The following is a 20961-nucleotide window of genomic DNA, read 5'->3' on the forward strand; positions in this document are numbered from 1 at the left end:
CCATGTGGGGCTCACAGTCTTAATCCCCATTTTACATATGAGGTGACTGAGGCACAGAGGAGTTAAGTGACTTGCCCCAGGTCACCCAGCAGACAAGTGGCCATGACCTATTGTCCCAGTCTACCCCTCATTCCTTCCCTAAAGGCATTACATTTCATAAGCTATGTGGGGTAGAGTTGAATTCTTCCAGGAATATGCTGGCTGGGAAGGAAGCTTCTATATTTTTCATTTTAAAGTCACTGGGTCTGAGTTCCAATTCCACTCTCATTATGGTTTTAGTAATAAAACTGTATTGTACTTTCCCAAGCGCTTAGTAGAGTGCTCTGCACATAGTAAGTGCTTAATATGATAGAACGAATGGAAAGAAAGCATCCTATAAAGGTAAGACAATTTACAATGAATTAGTAATGATGGTTAAGAACTTTTGGTTTTGTTTCTCATAGAAAAAGTTACCTTCTTTATGTTTGCGAGGTAGTTGAATAAGGGACCACCCCCTCTCAGGGTCGCACCTGGAGAGTTTCCAGTACTCTACCAGTCTCGGCTAAGGGAGGGAGAGTCAAGCAGGGGCCTACCCATTCCATTCCTTGCTTGGCCAGTGGCTAGTGAGTGGAAGGCAATGTGCTACAAGTCAAAACTCACCCGTGCTGGGCAGTAGTGGCATGAGAGAGAGTGGAGGGCAGAGACAAGTTTACTGCGTGGAAGGAGGCTATGGTAAACCACTTACGTATTTTTACCAAGAAAACTCTCTGGATACAATACCAGAACGACTGCAGGTGAAGAGTGAGGAGTTCTGGGAGAGATGTGTCCGTGGTGTCGCTATGGGTCGGAAAAGACTCGAAGTCATACGACAAGACAAGACAAGGAGGAACGCAATATTGTGCTTCAACATGATCCAAGGAGCAGAAGATGGAAGTTCTCAGTCTCACAGAAGCACAGAACAGGCCATGTAAACTGAAAATACTTGTTCATAAGCCTTCGATTATCAGCTTAACCCCTGAGTACAACCTACTAAGTCAATGATCACAATGTTTGGTTTAATCTAATTGTTCCTGAAGTTGTGCTATCTTTTCTTGACCTATTTGGGTTTTTCTTTGCTTGTTTTTACAGATTTAAAAAAAAAAAACCTCAGAAAGCTGATTAGTAAATCAATGTTCTTCACCTTTGAGTCTTGGTACCTATACTCTCGTCACTCCCATGCATGTCGGGATTCAGGAATCGTCTTTAGTTTGGTCTTCGGGATTCTTTGAAGACATTAAAAAGCAGTAGGATCATTATTCAATCAAAGGTATTCAGAGCACTGTACTAAGCACTTGGGAGACTGCAACGTAACAGAGTTGGTAGACACTTTCCCTGCCCACAATGAGCTGCTTTCACAAGACCATTTAAGACATTTATTGCAGCTGCATTGTAAGATTCAACAACTTATTCTATTTCCCCTATCCATTTTAAGGTCCATCTCCCCCTATAGTCTGTAAGCTCCTGGTGGGGAGAGAACAAGTCTACCAACTCTGTAATATTGTACTTTCCCAAGCAGTTAGTCCAGTGCTCTGCACACAGTAAGCACTGGATAAATACCATCGAAGGATGTGATACTTAAATCAATGGTATTCACTGAACGCTTACTGCGTGCAAAGCCCCGTACTACGCACTTGGGGAAAATACAAAGCATTTGCCCCCCAAGAGAGGCTAATGGAAATGCTGGCCTTCTAGATTCAACTTCCTCCCTTACCCATCGTTGGACGTTACGCTACCTCAACGACAGCCTTTGGTTCTGCAACAGCGTGGAAGACCTTTGCTTATGGTTTCCCCAGTGAAGGATGGTACATGACTACCATTTACTTCAGCTCTATCAGTCTAAACCATCACACTTTTTCGGCAAAGTAGCTCACAATCTACATATCTTCTTGGGTGTGTGCCTCTAGGGTGGAGTTCTGTGAATAAAGAAACTCTTGCCTAGCTGTCTCTAGGATTTTCTGGTGATGTATAAAGCCTGCAGAGTTGAAAGTTTCTCAGAAGACTGGAAGTGTAATAATAATAATAATGGTATTTGTTAAACGCTTACTATGTGCCAAGCACTGTTCTAAGCGCTGGGGAGAGATACAAGGTAATCAGGTTGCCCCACATGAGGCTCACACCCTTAATCCCCATTTTACAGATGAGGGACCTGAGGCCCACAGAAGTGAAGTGACTTGCACAAGGTCACACAGCTGACAAGTGGCAGAGCCGGGATTAGAACCAATGATCTCTGACTCCCAGTCTAACAGTTGTAATCTGGTTCTTTGTTGCATCACCCAGCTTGGCTGCACAGAATAAATTGAAATGTAAATTAGAGGTAAAGAGTTTAATTTATTTAATTGATTTAAATTAATAAACTAATTTAATCTTCTCTGCAACCCTTCCTGAGCCAACTGACAGAGGGAAAGGGATCAGAGAAGCCCCAGCCTGCCACGACCAGCTTTGCCATCATTAAGTGGACTCAGAATCTTCATTCACTTCATTCACTCATCCAACATATTTATTAAGTGCTTACTGTGGGCAAAGCACTGTACTAAGCACTTGGGAGAGTACAATATAACAATAAACAGACACATTCCCTGCCAACAAATTCACTTCTCAGAGCAACCAACTTTACTAGTTGGCAGACTCCAGATCTGCTGATGGCACTGAATGCTTTCAGCTGGTTTCAGAAAGCTGTACTGAGGTCTTGGTGCACTCTGGGCAATTCAACTATGACACGCTTCAAAGATCATGTCCATTGTGCCACACTGGTATCAAGTTATATTATGATACTGGGAGCATGCGATTGGCAATATTCAGTAGCTAGTCCAGAAGGATCTTTTATTTATTAATTTTTTAATGGTGCTTGTTAAGTGCTTACTATGTGCCAGGCCCTGCTCTAAGCACTGGGGTAGATACAAGATAATCAGGTTGGACACAGTCCGTGTCCCACACGGGGCTCGGCATCTTAATCCTCATTTTATAGATGAGGTACTAAGGCACAGAGAAATAAAGTGACTTGCCCAAGGCCCCACAGCAGACCTTTAGAACCCCGGTCCTTCTGACTCTCAAGCCCATGCTCTATGCACTAGGCCATGCTGCTTCCAATCTTGCAAGCGATACAGAGCAGGGAGATGGTCTAAGCAGCAGCGCTTAGAACAGTGCTTCAGCGCTTAGAACAGTGTTTCAGCGCTTAGAACAGTGCTTTGCACATAGTAAGCGCTTAATAAATGCCATTATTATTATTATGTCAGGACGGCTGCCACATTCTGATCTTTTGCCTTTCTTCTTGAAGATGGGGGGAGGTGGTAGCTCCTTTGTTTTCCATAATTTGAGTAATGGTTTATGTAAGTCTTCAAGCAGGGCAAGCCTCCAAGTTTCTAAATCCCGGTAAGTATGTCATCATGTCCAGTGCTTTGTCATTTTTCATGGCTCTGCTGCGGTGATTGCATCTAGTTGGACAACTCCCCTGCCTTCTCCTTTAGGCAGATTTTCTATGCTTTGTAGTGTATAAAGAGTACTTAATTACGGTATTTATGGAACACTGTACTAAACCCTTGGGAGAGTACAACAGAATCAGCAGAAACATTCCTTGCCCAAAACAAGCTTCCATTCCAGAAAGGGAGACATTAATATAATTTCACATATAAAGATATGTACAAATGTCCATACATTAAAGAGAACATTCAAGTGTTGCCACCAAATCCAGAGGATTGCCTCCTTGTCTGATGAGGTCAGAGCCATTTTCTCTCTTCAGAGGGGCTGTGAGAGTGGTTGCAGGGGCATATGACTTCTTTAGTGATGTGCAGAAGTCCTTGGGTTGGTGATGCTCTGTGTAGCCTTGGCTCTCTGCAGCTTTCGCATCCCACCACTTGTCATGCATGCTCCTTAACTCAATTTGCATATCATTATGGATATTTCCATATGCCTATTTTTCATCAAGATCATGGGGTTGTGAAGGATGTCAATGCAGTACTGGCTTTGCTGAAGGCAGTCTTTGTCTCAGAGTCACTGACCACTTTTTCAAAAGAAATCAGTCACTAAACCTAGTTTCCAGCTCCCATAAAATGGAGAGTGACATTGTGTGCTCTGACGTGTCTTAATCATTTCCACTGACAGAACAAGCTCTGTGTACATTACTTCACAACTGAACGAAAAAGCGCAACTGAGGAGACCATTTATTTTTTAAAATGGTACTTACATGCTCACTGTGTGCCAGGCACTATAGTAAGCGCCGGGGTAGGTACAAGATAATCTAGTTGGGCTCAGTCTGAGTCCCACATAAGGCTCACAGTCTTAATCCCCATTTTACAGTGGAAGTAACTGAGGCACTGAGAATTTAAGTGACTTGCCCAAGGTCACATCCTCTCAGAGTCGCACCTGGAGAGTTTCCAGTACTCCACCAGTCTCGACTACGGGAAGAAGAGTCAAGCAGAGGCATACCCATTCCATTCCTAGTTTGGCCAGTGGCTAGCGAATGGAAGGCAATCTGCTACAAGTCAACACATCTGTGCCGGGCAGCAGCAGCATGGGAGAGAGTCGAGGGCGGAGACTCAAGTTTACTGTGTGGAAGGAGGCAATGGTAAATCACTTCTGTATTTTTACCAAGAAAACTCTGTGAATACACAACCAGAATGATTGCAGATGGAGGTGGGGCGTTCTGGGAGAGATGTGTCCATGGTGTCACTATGGGTCGGAGACGACTCGATGGCATAAGACAATAAGACAAACCCCAAGTCACACAGCAGACAAGTGGCGGAGCTGGGATTAGAACTTCAGGTTCATTCATTCAATTGTATTTATTCATTCAATCGTATTTATTGAGAGCTTACTATGTGCAGAGTACTATATTAAGCATTTGGGATAGTACAATACAACAACAGACGCATTCCCTGCTCACAACAAGCTTACAGTCTAGGTCCTCTGACTCCCAAGCCCATGTGCTTTTCCTAGGCCGTGTTGCTTCTCAATTGTCCTTAAATGTTAGTAATGGGAATTTAGAAAGCTTATGGCAAAGCGATATAAAAAAATTCTTCTCTTTGGTCATGATATGAAAGCCTCTAGCATTAGTTGCTCCCTCATTACAGATACGTTCACAACTCATTTGCTACAAAGGAAAACATCCACTCTGAAATGTGGGTGTTAAGTTTCTTATACAACTGAACCAAACTCAGGTCTCCTAAACCAACACATCCACCATAAGTCAAAATGAGTCACAGGCCTATTCTGTTCACAACAAAGGACTAAGATCAGCTTTCTAAAACGTGTAACCTCTATATGGGCAGAACCATCACAAAACAGCTCTCAGTTTGCAGCACCAGTATGATGGTGAAGGACAACCTAGCCAGTCCTGGGTACACCAAGGAAATTACCCAGGCACATCTCTGTGGGGACAAACCACATGCTGGTATTAGGGACAGCTCATTGGGATTTCAAGGAAATGCCCTGGGTACCCAAAATGGGCATTATTAAGGCTATACACAGTCCCATCAGCTGACCCCTCACCCGAGAGTGAAGCAACTGATTGCAAAGCCTACAAACTGCTAACACGTAAATCCAAGAACGTATCCTATCCCGGCTTGATTACTGTCTCAGCCTACTTGTTGTCCCCGCTGCCTCCTGTCTCTCCCCACTCCGGTCCATATTTCACTCGGCTGCCTGGATCGTTTTTCTAAAAGTTTAGTCCGTGTTTCCTCACTCCTCAAGAACCTCCAGTGGTTGTCCATTAACTTCCACAATGACTTTAAAGCATTTCATCACCTTGCTCCCTCCTACCTCACCTTGCTACTCTCCTACTACAACCCCAGCCCGCACACGACTCCTCGAATGCCAACCTTCTCACTATACTTCGATCTCATCCATCTTGCTACTTACCCCTTTCCCATATCATGCCTCTGGCCTGGAAAGCCCCCCTCTTCATATCCGACAGATCACCACTCTTTCCCACCTTCAAAGCCTTATTAAAAGCACACCTCCTCCAAGAGGACTTCCCCAACTAAGCCCTCATTTCCTCTTCTCCCACTCCCTTTTGGGTCACTCTAGCACTTGGATTTGCACCATTTATTCACCCCTCCCTCAGCCCCACAGCACTTATGTACATATCCGTATTTATTAATGTCTGTCTCCCCTTCTAGACTGTTTGTTAAGGGCAGGGAATGTGTCTACCAACTCTGTTATTTTCTACTCTTTCAAGTGCTTAGCTTGGTATAGTGCTCTGCACACAGTAAGCACTCAATAAATGATTCAGAATTGAATTAGGGGAAAAAGCACCCGATCCATGTGTTACTAGTGGCTTCAAAAAGGAAAAAAAAAATCCTCCCCACTGTTTCACTCTGAAGGCCATGGCTGACACCTATAAATAATAATAATTAAGGTACTTGTTAAGCACTTACTTTGTGTCAAGCACTGTTCTATGTACTTGAATAGATATAAATTAACCAGGTTGGACATTCCCTGTCCCACATGAGGCTCACAGTCTTAATCCATTTTACAGATGAGGTAACTGAGGTACAGAGAAATGAAGTGACTTGCCCAGGTCACTGCAGACACCTGACAGAGCCGGGATTAGAACCCAGGTCCTTCTGATTCCCAGTCCCGAACTCTATCCACTAAGCCACGCTGTCTTTCTTTCCAATGAGCATGAGAAAATGCTTCCCTAGGTAAGGTTGACAAAATTGTTTATCAGCTCTCCAGGGATGAGTTATTATGGTTCAGCATCCTTCCATTGTTTTGTTGGTTGAACCAACCTAATCACTAGCCTTCCTGAAGGCTGTCTCATTTCAGGGAATTGTGAACATCAGACTGGGTCTGCACACAGCAAGTACTCAGTAGGTACCCCTGACTGAAGTCAGCTCTTTGAGATAGGAGAGATACCCAGTATTTTAGTGCTCACCATTCAACCTTCCAATGGCTACCTGGTGCAGTCTACACTAAGAAATGGTTAACAAATGTCCCAGATAGCTGCCTTTTCATTCAGTGGTCAAAACAGTTGTTCAATATTCACAGCCTTCCCCTTCCCCACAGCCCCATCCTTTCAGGCTGCCAGGGCAGAGAGGAGCGGAAGGAGCGTGACTGGAATCCTAAGCAGTCACACTTACCAAGTGAGTCACAACTTCACGCCGCTGCCCGGATCATCTTTCTAGAAAAATGTTCTGGACATGTCAGCCCCCTCCTGAAAAATCTCCAGTTTTTGCCCATCCACCTCCGTATCAAACAAAAACTCCTCACCATTGGCTTTAAAGCACTCCATCATCTTGCCCCCTCCTACCTCTCCTCACTTCTCTCGTTCTACAACCCAGCCCGCACACTTCGCTCCTCTAATGCTAACCTTCTCAGTGTGCCCCCGTCTCGCCCGTCTCACTGTCGACCCCAGCCGATGTCTTGCCTCTGGCCTGGAATGCCCTCCCTCCTCAAATCCTACGGACAATTACTCTCCCTCCACCTTCAAAGCTTTATTGAAGGCCAATCTCCTCCAAGATGGGCCACTTTTCCTCATCTCCCACTCCCTTCTGTGTTACCCTGATTTGCTCCCTTTGCTTCCAGCCTCACAGCACTTATGCATATACCCATAACTTTATTTGTATTGTCTCCTCACCCTCGGCTTCAAGGCTCTCCATCACCTTGCCCCCTCCTACCTCAACTCCCTTCTCTCCTTCTACAGCCCAGCCCGCACCCTCCGCTCCTCTGCCGCTAATCTCCTCACCACGGCTCGTTCTCACCTGTCCCGCCATTGATCCCCGGCCCACATCATCCCCCTGGCCTGGAATGCCCTCCCTCCCCACATCCGCCAAGCTAGCTCTCTTCCTCCCTTCAAGGCCCTACTGAGAGCTCACCTCCTCCAGGAGGCCCTCCCAAACTGCGCCCCCTCCTTCCTCTCCCCCTCCTACCCCCTCCATCCCCCCCACCTTATCTCCCTCCCTTCCTCACAGCACCTGTATATATGTATATGTTTGTACATATTTATTACTCTATTTTACTTGTACATATCTATTCTATTTATTTTATTTTGTTAATATGTTTTGTTTTGTTCTCTGTCTCCCCCTTCTAGACTGTGAGCCCACTGTTGGGTAGGGACCGTCTCTATGTGTTGCCAACTTGTACTTCCCAAGTGCTTAGTACAGTGCTCTGCACACAGTAAGCGCTCAATAAATACGATTGATTGATTGTCTGTCTCCCCCTCTCTAGACTGTGAGCAGGGAATATCACTGTTTATTGTTGTATTGTACTTTTCCAAGTGCTTAGTACAATGCTCTGCAAACAGTAAGCACTTAATAAGGATCCCCAAATTCAAAGGGATTTAATGACATCAGTCTTTCCCCTAAGCATAGACTGAAGTCCATCGGCTAGTTTTGCCTCAACTAGTTTTCCTGTAAAGGAGTGCTCCTACTGCCTGGGTCTGTGAATAACACTCATCCCCCTACTTACCCTACTAGCCTGTCCTAAAACTCCATAAGAGGGTCAGCTGTCCACCTGCATTGGTCCCGAGTGGGGTGTGTACCTAATGAAAATTGTATTATTACATCTCGCCCCAAAAAAGTCCAATCCTTCCTGCAGGTAGAAGGTGAAACAGCCAGAAGAAAGGGATGCTGCTGGGGCTCTGCCAATAGTGACAAAGGTTTCTAACCAGAAAGCCCACCCAGATGGGAAGCTTGTTATGGGCAGGGAACCTGTCAACTCTGTCCTCTCCCAACTTCTTAGTACAGTGCTCTGCCCATTGTAAGTGCTCAATCAATATCATGATTGATTGACTGAATGGTCTTGTATGATGGACAGGCTCAGCAAGAATCCTCAAGGTAGCAGCTACCCTGGGCAGCAAAGTTCGCAGCAGCAACTAATAATAATAGTAATAACTATGGTATTTCATTTACTCAATTATATTTATTGAGTGCTTACTGTGTGCAGAGCACTGTATTAAGCGCTTGGGAAAGTACAGTACAACAATAAACAGTGACATTCTCTGCCCACAACGAGCTTACAACCTAGAGTATTTGGTAAGTGCTTACTATGTGCCAGGCACTGTACTAAGCACTAGGGTAGATACAAGCTAGCCAGGATGGACACAGTCCCTGTCCCAGTCTTAATCCCCAGTTTATAGAGGAGGTAACTGTGGCACTGAGAAGTGAAGTGACTGGCCCAAGGTCACACAGCAGACAAGTGGTGCAGCCGGGATTAGAATCCAGGTCCTTCTGACTCCCAGGCCCGTGCTCTATCCACTAGGCCACACTCCTTCCTAGACAGGTTCACGGTGCTACTGTACAGCAATCGGCCCTCTGCTGTGTCACCTGGGCCGTAAATGGGTTTTGTACGTAAGACTGCTGAATGCAGTGGCAAATGTGCTGCACTCCTGGACACCTACTCACTTGGTGCATGAGGCTCGATGGCCTAGTGGATAGAGCACAGGCCTGGGAGTCAGAAGGTCATAGGTTCTAATCCCCGTTCTGCCACGTCTGCTGTGTGACCTTGGGCAAGTAACTTCATTTCTCTGTGCCTCACTCTGTAAACACTCACTCTGTGCCTTACATCTGTAAAATGGGGGCTGTGAACCCAATCTGGGACAGGGACTGTGTCCAATCCGATTTGCTTGTATTAACCCGCCCCGCCGCCAGCGCTCAGTACAGTGCCTGACACATAGTAAGCACTCAACAAATATCACAATTATTATTATTATTATTTGACAGTGGGAACGTAAATGGCAGGGATGAGAGAATGCAAGTGGCACTGCATAAGCCAATATCACTAGGGTCAACTCCTTCCCACAAATTCTTGGGTTCGAAGTTTGCACGACTGGACTGAGACGCCATCACTGTGCAGGTGGACACGGCAAAAAAAATGAAAATTCTATGGGATTTCTGACTCCTTCACCCAGGCACCTGGAATACAGACAAGCCCCTCCCTTTCCTGACCCAGCAGGAGAAGCAGCCTTTACAACTTCTGGAGTTTCGCAAAGGCTGGGGCAGGTGGTGGCTGATCTGGGCATCATATCAAGGAAAGATTCAGGGGCTGATAGTTTCACCCCCATGTCAATCAATCCATTGTATATAGTGAGTGCTGTGCACTATGGTAAGTGCTTGGAAGAGTACAAGAGAGTTGGTAGGCACGATCCCTGACCACAAGGAGCTCACAGTCTAAAGGGACTCTCCCCTCCACCCTTTCCTCCCCCATAATCAAGATCTGACTCCCTACCCACATCCCATTCCCCACCCCCCACAACAGAATCCCTTGTGAGCCAATTAGTCAATCTGCTCTCGGCCAGCTCCTCTTTGCCAGCAATCAATCGTATTTATTGAGCGCTTACTGTGTGTGGAGCACTGCACTAAGCGCTTGGGAAGTACAAGTTGGCAACATATTGAGACAGTCCCTACCCAACAGTGGGCTCACAGTCTAGAAGGGGGAGACAGAGAACAAAACCAAACATGTTAACAAAATAAAATAAATAGAATAGATATGTACAAGCAAAATAAATAAATAAATAGAGAAATATGTACAAGCATATACACATATATACAGGTGCTGTGGGGAAGAGAAGGAGGTAAGATGGGGGGGATGGAGAGGGGGAGGAGCGGGAGAGGAAGGAGGGGGCTCAGTCTGGGAAGGCCTCCTGGAGGAGGTGAGCTCTCAGTAGGGCCTTGAAGGGAGGAAGAGAGCTAGCTTGGCGGATGGGCAGAGGGAGGGCATTCCAGGCCAGGGGGATGATGTGGGCTAGGGGTCAATGGTGGGACAGGCGAGAACGAGGTACGGTGAGGAGATTAGCGGCAGAGGACCGGAGGGTGCAGGCTGGGCTGTAGAAGGAGAGAAGGAAGGTGAGGTAGGAGGGGGCGAGGTGATGGAGAGCCTTGAAGCCGAGGGTGAGGAGTTTCTGCCTGATGCGCAGATTGACTGGTAGCCACTGGAGATTTTTGAAGAGGGGAGTAACATGCCCAGGGAGTTTCTGGACAAAAACAATCCGGGCAGTAGCATGAAGTATGGATTGAAGTGGGGAGAGAAACGAGGATGGGAGATCAGAGAGGAGGCTGATGCAGTAGTACAGACGGGATAGGATGAGAGCTTGAACGAGCAGGGTAGCGGTTTGGATGGAGAGGAAAGGGCGGATCTTGGCAATGTTACGGAGCTGAGACCGGCAGGTTTTGGTGACGGCTTGGAAGTGAGGGGTGAATGAGAAAGCGGAGTCGAGGATGACACCAAGGCTGCGGGCTTGTGAGAAGGGAAGGATGGTAGTGTGCTCAACAGTGATGGGACAGTCAGGGAAAGGGCAGGGATTGGGAGGGAAGACGAGGAGTTCAGTCTTGGACATGCTGAGTTTTAGGTGGCGGGCAGACATCCAGATGGAGATGTCCTGAAGGCGGAGGAGACACGAGCCTGGAGGGAGGGGGAGAGAGCAGGGGCAGAGATGTAGATTTGGGTGTCATCAGCGTAGAGATGATAGTTGAAGCCGTGGGAGCGAATGAGGCCACCAAGGGAGTGAGTGTAGATCGAGAACAGAAGGGGACCAAGAACTGAACCTTGGGGAACCCCCACAGTAAGGGGATGGGAAGGGGAGGAGGAGCTTGCAAAAGAGACTGAGAATGAACGACCGGAGAGATAAGAGGAGAACCAGGAGAGGACGGAGTCTGTGAAGCCAAGGTCAGATAACGTGTTGAGGAGAAGGGGGTGGTCCACAGTGTCGAAGGCAGCTGAGAGGTCGAGGAGGATTAGGATAGAGTATGAGCCGTTGGATTTTGCAAGCAGGAGGTCACTGGTGACCTTTGAGAGGGCAGTTTCCGTGGAATGTAGGGGACAGAAGCCAGAATGGAAGGGGTCGAGGAGAGAGTTGGTGTTGAGGAATTTGAGGCAGCGCGTGTAGACGACTCGTTCAAGGAGTTTGGAAAGGAATGGTAGGAAGGAGATGGGGCGATAACTAGAAGGTGAGGTGGGGTCAAGAGAGGGTTTTTTTAGGATGAGAGAGACATGGCCATGTTTGAAGGCAGAGGGGAAGGAACCAGTGGGGAGTGAGCGGTTGAAGATGGAAGTTAAGGAGGGGAGAAGGGACGGAGTGAGAGATTTCATGAGATGAGAGGGAATGGGGTCAGAAGCACAGGTGGCCGGAGTAGCACTTGAGAGGAGGGAGGAGAGCTCCTCTGAGGATACTGCTGGGAAGTATCGGAGAGTAGCAGAGAGTGTTGAGAGCCGAGGGGTTGGAGAAGGGGGGGGAGTGACTTTGGGGAGGTAGGACCTGATGGATTTAATTTTGTTAATGAAGTAGGAGGCCAGGTCGTTGGGGGTGAGGGAAGGAGGAGGGGGAGGAACCGGGGGCCTGAGAAGGGAGTTGAATGTACGGAAGAGCTGACGGGGATCATCATCATCATCATCAATCGTATTTATTGAGCGCTTACTATGTGCAGAGCACTGTACTAAGCGCTTGGGAAGTACAAATTGGCAACATATAGAGACAATCCCTACCCAACAGTGGGCTCACAGTCTAAAAGGGGGAGACAGAGAACAAAACCAAACATACTAACAAAATAAAATAAATAGAATAGATATGTACAAATAAAATAAAGAGTAATAAATATGTACAAACATATGGGCATGGGTGTCAATAAGGGAGAAGAAATAGTTTTGTCTGGCAGAGGAGAGGGCTGAGTTAAGGCAGGAAAGGATAAACTTCAAGTGAACGAGGTTGGCACGTTGTTTGGACTTTCGCCAGCAGCGTTCGGCAGCTCGAGCATAAGAGCGAAGGAGGTGGACAGTGGCAGTGATCCAGGGCTGTGGGTTAGTGGTACAAGAGCGGCGAAGGGAAAGAGGAGTGAGTGAGTCTAGCTGAGTAGAAAGGGTAGAGTTGAGAGCAGTAATCTGATCATCAAGATTGGACAGAGAGGAGAGGGAGGCAAGGTGGGGTGTGAGGCGCTCAGAAAGATGGATGGGGTCAAGAGAGCGGAGATCTCTGTGAGGGAGTAATATGGATTTACAGGGGAAAGGAGTGTGAGTGAGGAGGCAGGTGAGAAGATTATGATCAGAGAGAGGTATTTCAGAGTTGGTGAGGGTGGACACAGTGCAGCGGTAGGAGATGATGAGGTCGAGGGCATGACCAAGTTGGTGAGTGGGTGAGGTGGGGTGAGCAAGAGGTTGGCAGCGTCAAGGAGAGATAGAAGGCGGGCGGCAGAGGAGTCTGCTTTGAGCAATGGTATCTACCGAGCACTTTCTGCACCAGTAACTTAGTTCAAACTGTACTACACGCTTGGTAGAGCGAAAGAGTAAGGACACATGATCTCTGTCCTCAAGGATCTTATAACATAGCCCTTGTTGTTCTCTCCCGAGGGGGCTTCGCCATCATTCTACCTCTTCTTTTGAACATCACATCACCAGTCTGTACAATCCACTACTGCTACTATTTGCCGTTAGCCACCGCCCTCCCGATCCCACCCCTTTCCCACTTCCTTCTCCTCCTCTGATCCTTGAGGACTTCGACTTCCACGTTGATGTTTCTGACTCACCATGGACAGCTGCTTCCTTACACTCGTCAAATCTGCTGACCACTCCACCAGATGACCAGGTGACTCCTCCAGAATCTTGCCACCCTACCATTCATGGCCTAGTAGTGGACAGAGCACAGGCCCGGGAGTAAGGAGGACCTGGGTTCTAATCCTGGCTCTGCTACTTGTCTGCTGTGTGATTTCAGGCAAGTCACTTCACTTCTCTGTGACTCAGCTATCTTATCTGTAAAATGGGAATTAAGACTATGAGCCCCATGTAGGTCAGGGACTGCGTCCAACCTGATTATCTTGTATCAATCCCAGTGCTTAGAACCGTGCCTGGCACATAGTAAGCGCTTAACGAATACCAGAAAAAACAAACAAAAAAAACCCCACGGTGGCCTCCAGGGCTCTGCTCCCCATCATGCCCCTTGCACTGCTAGCCATGTGGACCTACGCCACTGCTGAGCACTCACTGGGCCTCTTTCTGACTTCTCTGGGTGCATGTCGCAGCTCCCGGAGCCCTCGGCATCGTCCTCTTCCTGACTACTATGGTGCCTCCTCGGGAACCCAGTTAGAAGTCTCCACCCTGACCTGCCTCACATCACCCCAGTAGGACAGAGAAAAGCAGCTTCAGCCTGCACCACCTCCATAAGGTGCATCAGCCTCCTCTCTGATCGCCCAACCTCCTGTCTCTCCCCACTTCAGTCTATATTTCACGCTGCTGCCCGGATCATCTCTGTGCAGAAACGCTCTGGGCATGTTACTCCCCTCCTCGAAAGTCTCCAGTGGCTGCCTGTCAACCCACGCATCAAGCAAAAACTCCTCACTCTCGGCTTCAAGGCTCTCCATCACCTCTCCCCCTCCTACCTCACCTCCCTTCTCTCCTTCTACAGCCCAGCCCTCACCCTCTGCTCCTCTGCCGCTAACCTCCTCAGCTTACCTCGTTCTCGCCTGTCCACTGTCGACCCCCGGCCCACGTCCTCCCCCGGCCTAGAATGCCCTCTGTCCGCACATCTGCCAAGCTAGCTCTCTTCCTCCCTTCAAAGCCCTACTGAGAGTGCACCTCCTCCAAGAGGCCTTCCCAGACTGAGCCCCCTTTTTTCTCTCCTCCTCCCCATCCCCCCACCCTACCTCCTTCCCCTCCCCAGAGCACCTGTATATGTTTGTACAGTTTTATTACTCTATTTTACTTGTACATATTTACTATTCTATCTTGTTAATGATGTGCATTTAGCTTTAATTCTGTTTAGTCTGATGACTTGACACCTGTCCACATGTTTTGTTTTGTTGTCTGTCTACCCCTTCTAGACTGTGAGCCCGTTGTTGGGTAGGGACCATCTCTATGTCGCCAACTTGTACTTCCCAAGCGCTCAGTACAGTGCTCAGCACACAGTAAGCGCTCAATAAATACGATAGAATTAATGAATGAATAAGACCTCGGGAAGAATGAGGCTGCTGCTGCCATAGCGGTAGCTGTGGCCGCAGTTGTGTCTGCAGACTCCGAGCTGCGAGGAGTCTGAAATTCCACTCCTCTAACCACAGTTTTCATTCATTCAATCGTATTAAGTGCTTACTGTGCGCAGAGCGTTGTACTAAACGCTTGGGAAAATGCAATACAACAATAAACAATGACATTCCCTTCCCACAATGAGCTCACAGTCTCGGGATGGTGGGGGGGGTGGCGGAGAAGACAGACATCAAATCAAATAAATAATATTATAGACATACACATAAGTGCTGTGGGGCTGGAGGGGAGGGAGGAGAGCAAAGGGAGCAAGTCAGGGTGACACAGAAGGGAGTGGGAGATGAGGACAGTACCCTGCTCATCTGTGGTTTTGTCTTTGTTTGCTTCATCTCTCCTTATGTGTCGGTCACCAGCCCCTTCTCCCCTTTTTTAGTTTTAGATTGCGAGCACCTCAAGGGACAGGGACCGTGTCTAATACCGAACTGTGTATTTTTTCCCAGTGCTTAGTACAGAGTTTTGCACACAGTGAGTGGTTAATATTACTGCCTCTTGCTTCACTTCACCTCTGCCTCACATGGTTACATAAGCTATCTCCACACAACATTCCATTTCTAACCTTAAGGGGGTAAGGGAGTCAAATTTATAAAGAGAGCAGTGTTGAAGGCCAAAACCTTTATGTGTAGGGCTTTTGTCATCAACATTGCTTTCTTTTAATCATTCAATCAATTGTATTTATTGAGCGCTTACTGTGCACAGAGCACTGTACTAAGCACTTGGGAGAACACAATATAATAGAGTTCAATCAATGGTATTTATTGCAGAGCTCTGTACTAAGCGTGTGGGAAAGTATAACAACAGAATTAGCAGACACGTTCCCTGCCCATAAAGAGCTTATAGTCTAGAAGGGGAGAGACAATATGAATAATTTAGAATGTATAATTTAAAGATATGTACACTAGTGTATAAGTTGGTAGCCATGTTCCCTACCGCTTACTAAATGTGTAGGAATGGGAAGATTATTAAGGAATCTGGGAAAGAAGAAGGTGGGACAAGTGGAGAGGATCAAGATATTGGAGGTCTCTATGGAAGGGAAGAGATCAGTCTTTGTTTTGTTTTTTTGAGGGGGGGCATGAGGAGAGGGGCACAGAAATGAATAAGATGACAAATCTAGGAGGTTGGGGTCAGTGTGATAATTTGATAATTCAGAATCAGTGAGATTGCAAATGGTATAGTGTCTGATAGTTATAAGGCCATTAGTGTGTAGCCAACCTAGGATGGCATTGGATAGCGAGCTCTAGCAGACTGAGGAAGCAAGTGGCTGGTGGGATGGGAGGGCTGTCAGGGGCCAAAGTCTCTGGGATCAGTGTGGTTATCGGGAGTTGAGAGGAGAAAGGTGAGAAGGGTGTCAAATCATCTAGAAATGCCAGAGTACATCCTGGGGGGCATTTAAATACCAGTGTCTGCTTGATTTGGAGAAGAATGGGCAACCACTGGAGGGTTTCGATAGGGGAGACATTTTCGAAAAAGGACCTGAACACCTGAATGACTGCAGCATGGATTGCAGAAGTGAGAGACTCCAGCAGAATCTTCACATACATACACAAACATATTTTGAGACCAATTTAAAGACTCTCAGCCACAGATTCTCAGCAGATTGGTTCTAAAACAGTGACCGTTTGTAAATCAATCTGACTCTAACCAGAGTTTAGGAGATGAAGAGAATACTTAGGAGGTTAGCATTTCAGACACGTTTGCCACTAATTTGCTTAAAGGGAGAGCGGAATGCTTCGGCCTTCACTACCCTTGTGCCTGGTCTCACCATTAATGATCTTCTTAAAACCCTGAAAATAAATTCCCCCAGAATGACAGCCATTTCCCACTTGGCAAAAAGGGCTTGTGGGTGCTAATGGAAACCATCAGGTTGGCCAAGCTTTGTGGCTTCCCCTTTTGGGCACCGAGATGAGAAATCTGTTCATCTGCATAGGGGTCACAGGTTTTTGGATGGGAATGTGTTCTTCAAACCCGTCTGAGTCTGGCTGGGCAAGCCACAGCTATAATGGTATACAGAATTGCTTCTAATTCCGCAGTTAACCATCGTCCTTTAAATAGCAAAAGCATGCATACTTCGCCTGGAGATTTTTTCATGGTATAGGAGCAACTAACTGAAAACCAAGAAAAGAGAATATCAACTTTGGAGAGTCTTAGAAAAATGCCTCGGCTTCCTCCGGGTGGCTCACCATTAAAATCATAACTTGCTACCTACTCACTCCAGAGGGGTAGGGGTAAGATCGAAAGGGCAGGGAAGGAAGAAGAGTGAAGGCAGGGACATGGGAGGCAGCTGGAGAAAGCTAGTCTAGGGGAGTTGAGGGAGGAGGGTCTGGTGTGATGTTAATTGGTAAGAAATTATTGGCAGGGGCCCAGGAGTCTGATAATCAACTTTTTTTAAAAAAAAGGTATGTTAAGCACTTACTATGTGCCAGACACTGTGCAAAGGGCTGGGGTAGGCCCCAGATAATCAGGTTGGACATAGTTTCTGTCCCACACAAGGCTCACCGTCTTAATCCCCATTTTACAAATGAGATAACTGAGGCAAAGAGAGTGAAGTGACTTGCCCAGGTGGCAGAGCTGCAATTAGAACCCAGGTCTTCTGACTCCCAGGCTTGGGTTCTTTCCACTAGGCCACTCCGCTTCTCAACCTGCACCCCTTCTGGGCTAACAGCACCGACTGAAGTCACTTTGGGTGGCTTTAACCTTCGTCAACTTCCATGCCAGACTTCATGACATTTTGAATCTTGCAGGATTCCCCTGGCACCCCAGAAACACCCAATCAACGGTATTCACTGAGCCCTTACTGTGTGCGCAGAGCTCTGATCCCAATCTCACCATTAAGATTCCACCTTTGAATTTCATCACTGCTTCACCAGAGAGGAGGGCAAGATCACGGCAGTCCTTAATAACACTACTAATTGTAGTGTTTGTTAGGTGCTTACTATGTGTCAAGCACTGTTCTAAGCACTGGGGAGGATTCAAGATAATCAGATACAAGATAATCAGTCCTCTTCAAGAAACAAAAACAAGGCTCAGGAAGGGGAACAGGTATGATACTCTTCAAGAACCAGAAGCAGCATCCCTTAGTGAATAGAGCACGGGCCTGGGAGTCAGAAGGACCTGAGTACTAGCCCTGGCTCTGCCACTTGTCTGCTGTGTGACTCTGGGCAAGTCACTTCACTTCTCTGTGCCTCAGTCACCTCATCATAAAATGAGGATGAAGACTGTGAGCCCCAAATGGGACATAGATGGTGTCCAACCTGATTAGCATGGATCTACCCCAGTGATTAGTATAGTGCTTGGCACATATTAAGCCCTTAAATACCATTAAAAGAAATCAGTTCATGTTTAATTACTGTCAGAAGCCCTGTATCCCTGGTCCCGGTTAATGCATGAGGGGGCTTTTCAACTCTAAAACCTTCAGGCACATTGCCAAAGCCCAAATACAAAACATAATAGCTCACATCAATCCAGAGAAGCAGTGTACTTTGCCACCTAAAAGACTCAGCCAAATAAATCCCCAAACTCCCCTTTCCAGAGAGCCCCAAGGAGGGCCAGAAAAAAGTCTTCCAGTCAGATATTCACATAGCATACTTGAGAGGAGTCATTAATAGATCGGGGGTGAGGAGTTCTTGCCTTCAAGTTTGTGCAGGCTGAAAAGATAAGCAAGTTCAAGAGGTTTGGGGACATTTTGGGATGAATGATCTGGAATGGGAGAGCTAGGATGTAGAGGGAATAGTTTAGGGATGTTTTATGGTTTACTCCCAACCACTGGAGTGGATATTCATTCATTCGATTTTATTTATTGAGTGCTTACTGTGTGCAGAGCACTGTACTAAGCACTTGGGAGAGTACAATACAACAATAAACGGACACATTTCCTGCCCACGAGTTGTCCCCACTGCTCAAGGCAGAAGAATCCACTAGCTTGACGGGTACCGGCCCTCTGTATGGTCTTGCATTCTAACCAATGTCATTGAGTGCTTATGCTGTGCATGACACTATACCAAGTTCTTGGGGCAAAGCAGCATGGGGTAGTGGATACAGCATAGGCCTGGGAGTCAGAAGGTCATGGGTTCTAATCCTAGCTCTGCCACTTGTCTGCTGTGAGACCTTGGACAAGTCACTTCGTGCTTCAGATACCTCATCTGTAAATTGGGGACTGAGAGCCCCTCATGGGCTCACCTATTTCAGGGACTGTGTCCAACTCGGTTTGCTTGTATCCACCCCAGTGCTTAGAACAGTGCCTGGCACATAGTAAGCGCTTAACAAATACCATGATTAAAGAGCGTGGCTCAGTGGAAAGAGCGTGGGCTTAGGAGTCAGAGGTCGTGGGTTCTAATCCCAGCTCTGCCACTTGTCAGCTATGTGACTTTGGGCAAGTCACTTCACTTCTCTGTGCCTCAGTTACCTCATCTGTAAAATGGGGATGAAAGACTGTGGGCCCCACATCGGACAACCTGATTACCTTGTATCTCCCTCAGCGCTTAGAACAGTGCTTGACACATAGTAAGCGCTTAACAAATACCATCATTATTATAACAGAGTTTAAGTAGACCCATTCTCTATTGCTCTATTTTACTTGTACATATTTACTATTCTATTTATTTTGTTAACGATGTGCATTTAGCTTTAATTCTATTTGTTCTGACAACTTGACACCTGTCAACATGTTTTGTTTTGTTGTCTGTCTTCCCCTTCTAGACTGTGAGCCCGTTGTTGGGTAGGGACCATCTCTATATGTTGCCAACCTGTACTTCCTAAGTGCTTATGCTTAGTACAGTGCTCTGCACACAGTAAGTACTCAAATACGATTGAATGAATGCTCACAGGGAGCTTACATAAACCAGTCCCATCTGTAGAACATGGGAGTTAATCTGAAAACAAGGGGTCCTATAAAGCAGGATAAATTCAAGTGCTTGTTGCTTGTTTGGGGATGATGCCCCTTCCCACAACACATACATTTCACAAAGAATTTGCTTTTTTTTTTTTTTTTTTTGGACAGAAGGTTACTTTGCACACAGTAGGCTACACCAAGCTAGTGACAGATAAGGGCTGAGCTTTGTCATTTTGCTTCATGGCTTCAGTCTGGACACAATTAAGCACTGAAATTCAGGCTCAGTCTCTGGTAGTAGCTGTCTCTCTCCGGGCAGGCAGTTAACGACAGAAGAATTCAGAGAACACTCTGGAATGGAAATTCCACTTCTTGGGCTTCCTGGGAGAGACAGTGAAAACTCTCTTCTCCTCAGGCAGTTGCATTTGAAGAGGAATAAAAAGCTCAGTTACCTGATTTTCAGAATAAGGTTTGGAGAGAGGATAAACAAAAGTGGACCTGTAAAATAAGTCAGCTTGTGTCCCACATGTCAATCAATAGTCTTTATTGATTGCTTACTGTGTGCAGAGTACTGTACTAAGCACTTTGGAAAGTACAATACAAAAGATGGGATCTTTCAATAATTAAGAAGCAGGGTGGCCTTATGGCAAGAGCACAGGGCTGGAGTTGGAGGACTTTTTTTTAAAAAAAGGTATTTGTTAAATGTTTACTATGTGTCATGCAGTGTATTAAGCACTGAGGTAGATACAAGCTAATCAGGTTGGACAGAGTCCATGCCCCACATGGGCCTTACAGTCTTAATCTCCATTTTACAGATGAGGCAACTGAGGCACAGAGAAGTGAAGTGACTTGCCCAAGCTCACACAGCAGACACGTGGCAGAGCCGGGATTAAAACCCAGGTCTTCTGCCCCTCAGGCCTGTGCTCTATTCACTAGGCTACGCTGCTTCTCTTAGAACCTGGGCTCTAATCCTGGCTCTACCACGTGTCTGCTGTGTGACCTTGGGCAAGTCACTTCATTTCTCTTTGCCCCAGTTGCCTCATCTGTAAAATGAGGATTCAATATCTGTTCTCTCTCTCCTCACGGCCGTGAGCCCCAAATGATGCAGCAACTGTGTCCAGCCTGATTAACTTGTATTGATCCCTGATTTAGTACAGTCCTTGTCA

The 20961-nt window shown here is 46.7% G+C and overlaps 1 protein-coding gene and 2 non-coding genes across 4 annotated transcripts in view; 2 read left to right on the forward strand and 1 right to left on the reverse strand.

The window, feature by feature from the left end:
- The window catches only part of LOC119950462 (store-operated calcium entry regulator STIMATE), a 104051-nt gene that overhangs the window by 63654 nt on the left and 19436 nt on the right, over nucleotides 1-20961 (reverse strand). The gene's annotated exons all lie outside the window — the stretch shown is intronic.
- On the forward strand, nucleotides 492-629 carry LOC119920282. Its single transcript, XR_005448039.1, has one exon. It is a non-coding gene; the product is annotated as a small nucleolar RNA SNORA7 (small nucleolar RNA).
- LOC119920355 lies at nucleotides 4360-4497 on the forward strand. The gene has a single exon (XR_005448108.1). It is a non-coding gene; the product is annotated as a small nucleolar RNA SNORA7 (small nucleolar RNA).

This window comes from Tachyglossus aculeatus, chromosome X1 (assembly GCF_015852505.1).
Source record: "Tachyglossus aculeatus isolate mTacAcu1 chromosome X1, mTacAcu1.pri, whole genome shotgun sequence".
Classification (NCBI taxonomy): domain Eukaryota; kingdom Metazoa; phylum Chordata; class Mammalia; order Monotremata; family Tachyglossidae; genus Tachyglossus; species Tachyglossus aculeatus.